Genomic DNA, 2920 nt, shown 5'->3' on the forward strand with positions numbered 1-2920 from the left:
CGTAGAGAGCCGTCTTTCTTCTTGACGAAGAAGAATCCTGCTCTAGCCGGAGAGGTGGATTTCTTGATAAATCCCCTAGCAAGATTCTCTTCTATGTACCCAGACATGGCCCGGGTCTCAGCCAGCGACAAGGGGTAGATTCGCCCGCGGGGAGGAGAAGCACCAGGTACCAGGTCGATGGGGTAATTATACGGCCTATGAGGTGGTAGTGTCTCCGCTTCCTTTTAGTCAAAGATGTCCGCATAGGACCAGTAGGGTGCCGGCAGACCAGGTAGATTAGCCGGAGTAGACGGGGGTCGAGCAGGACGAACCGGAACCAGACAGGACTCATGGCATTCCTGACCCCAACGGAGCACTTCACCAGGTCTCCAATTCAGGACGGGCTCATGTCTTTGTAACCAGGGTAGACCAAGCAAGAGGGGGTGAGAGAGACCGGACAGCACATGAAAGGAAATCTTCTCCGAGTGCAGCATTCCCACCTGAAGGGTTACAGGCTCAGTGATGAGCAAGATGGTTTCCGGAAGTAGCCTCCCATCCACGGAGGCAACCGCCAATGGTTCAGCCAGACGTACAGTAGGAACCTGATACCACTCCACAACACCCTGTTGAATGAGATTCCCAGCGGCTCCGGAATCCAGATGGGCAGTCTCAAAGAAGCGGGTCTCACCACTGGAAATAGAAACAGACAGAGTCAAGGACAGAGAGGATTTACTCATGCCTAGGACGACCTCTCCGAGCGGTCCTAGACACTGGAGTTTCCCGGCCTCACCGGGCAGGAACAGATCAGATGCTCTATATTGCCACAGTAGAAGCAACTCCCCTTGGCTCGGCGCATCTCCAGGCGAGACTTGACCATCTTGGTTTGGTCAATTTGCATTGGCTCAGGTGAACATGCCCAGGGAATTGCTGGCTGCGAGGCTGGCCTTTGGAATGTTGGAGCGAGATGCGGAAATCTTCTCTCCCGAGTAGTCTCCTTAGCAAGTTCCAGAAAATGGATATCAATCCGGGTAGCTAATGACACCAGGTCATCCAGGGTGGTAGGGATGTCACAACCGGCTAGCTCATCCTTGATCCGTCCGGAAAGACCCTCCCAAAAGGCGGACACCAGGGCCTCGTTGTTCCATGCAAGTTCAGATGCGAGGGTTTGGAAACGTATGGCATACTGGCCCACAGTGAGACTCCCTTGGCAGAGATGGAGAAGTGAGGAGGCAGTAGTAGATTTTCGTCCGGGCTCATCGAAGACCTTCCGGAAGGCAGCGAGGAAAGCCAGAAGATCGGACACCAGGGGATCCCTTCTTTCCCACAGAGGGTTTAGCCATGCCAATGCCTCCCCGGTGAGGTGAGACATGATGAACGCCACCTTGGTCCAGTCTGAAGTGTACTGGTGTGCCAGCGTACACTGATTTATGAAGCCCCAACATTAGACGGGGTCACTACCAAAACGTGGAGGCGCAGAGAGCCGGGGTCCAAAGCCGGGTGCCACAGTGCCACTCGGTTGAGGTGCTGCTGGAGCGGGTGCCGCTCGGCTAGAGACGGACACAGACGGGGTGGACAGCGTGTCCAGGCGGGAGTTGACAGTCCGCAGATAGGACAGGATCGTTTCCTGTTGGGATCTCTGACGTGAGACCTCCTGGTACTGGTCAGAGAGCGAAGGAGCCTGGGGGCCACCGGGTTCTATGGCCTGTGCAAACTGTTACGAGTCCGGGTGGTGGAACCTCTGTGCTTCGGTGCAAGGAGGGACCAGAGGGGCATGACTAAGTGCCTACTCGGCCCGACCCAGGTCACACGGCGGCTTAGTCGACTCCGTGAACCAGGGAGGGACCGGACAGATGAACCAGGTGCCACTCTGGGACCGACCTTGTGTGAGAGCAGGTGACTCCCATGGGTCAGATGACAGGAACTGACTGGTACAGCGGATGAGCACGGCAGGAAGGCAGACAGGTGGTCCGGGTAGATCAGTAAAAGTGACGTAATACCTCATTGTTGACAGCAGTGACCTGGGAGTCAGAAATGCTTCCAGGGGTCTTCCCCATGCTGTTCCCATCTCATTTGAGCACTGTTCCCATCGATTTGGGCAATTTTTAGGCCCTCTGCACACCGCCGGGGGGAGCCGCCTGAAAAATGCTCGAGTTTCCCATAGACTTACTTTGGTCTCGTTGCTCGGGTCCAGTACCCGAGCATTTTAGTGTTCGCCCATCACTAGTTTTCAGTGATACCATTTTAAAAAAAACATGATTTTTTTGTCCACTTTTATTCCATGCTTTGTGTGTCAGTATGCTGAAGAAGTCATATTTTTGGTTTGTTTTAATTTTTTTCATGGTGTTCACCAAACAAATTAACTAATATAATCATTTTATAGATCGGGTTATTCTACATATGGTGATACCAATTGTGTTTACTTTTTTTTTTTACTTTTGTTTTATAGAAAAAATGTTTTTTCTTGTGAAACATGTTTCTGTTTTTTTCTTTTAGTATTTTTTTTTTCACATTTTCTTTTACTTTTTTTACTATTTTAATCAGTTCTAATATGGGACATCAACTTTCAAAGGTTACTGATCTAATACTTTTTCATTGCTCCTTAGACCTCTCAGTCTTACACTGGCAGGAAGTTCAGGTGCTTTTTATGGCAGCATCTTTCAGGCCACCATAGTTGGATGACCGCAAAGCCATTACTCAGCCTGGGGTTATCATGGCTGCCACTGACAACTCGCATTCGCTGGTTGCCAAAGAGGACAAATAGGGAGCCCCCTTCCTAAATAAGCAGATAGATGCTGCTATTGACAGTGGTATAAGAGGGTTTGAATGGCTGCACTAGGCGCTAGCACTGATCAGAGCTGCTGCAATAGGGAGTCAGCTATGATATACACTGTATGTCATGCATACCACACAGTGAATGCTGTTAAAACAAAACCTAGAAAAA

Source organism: Phyllobates terribilis, unplaced genomic scaffold (assembly GCF_046119375.1).
Source record: "Phyllobates terribilis strain yellow unplaced genomic scaffold, ASM4611937v1 Scaffold_12__6_contigs__length_324123572, whole genome shotgun sequence".
NCBI classification, from domain to species: domain Eukaryota; kingdom Metazoa; phylum Chordata; class Amphibia; order Anura; family Dendrobatidae; genus Phyllobates; species Phyllobates terribilis.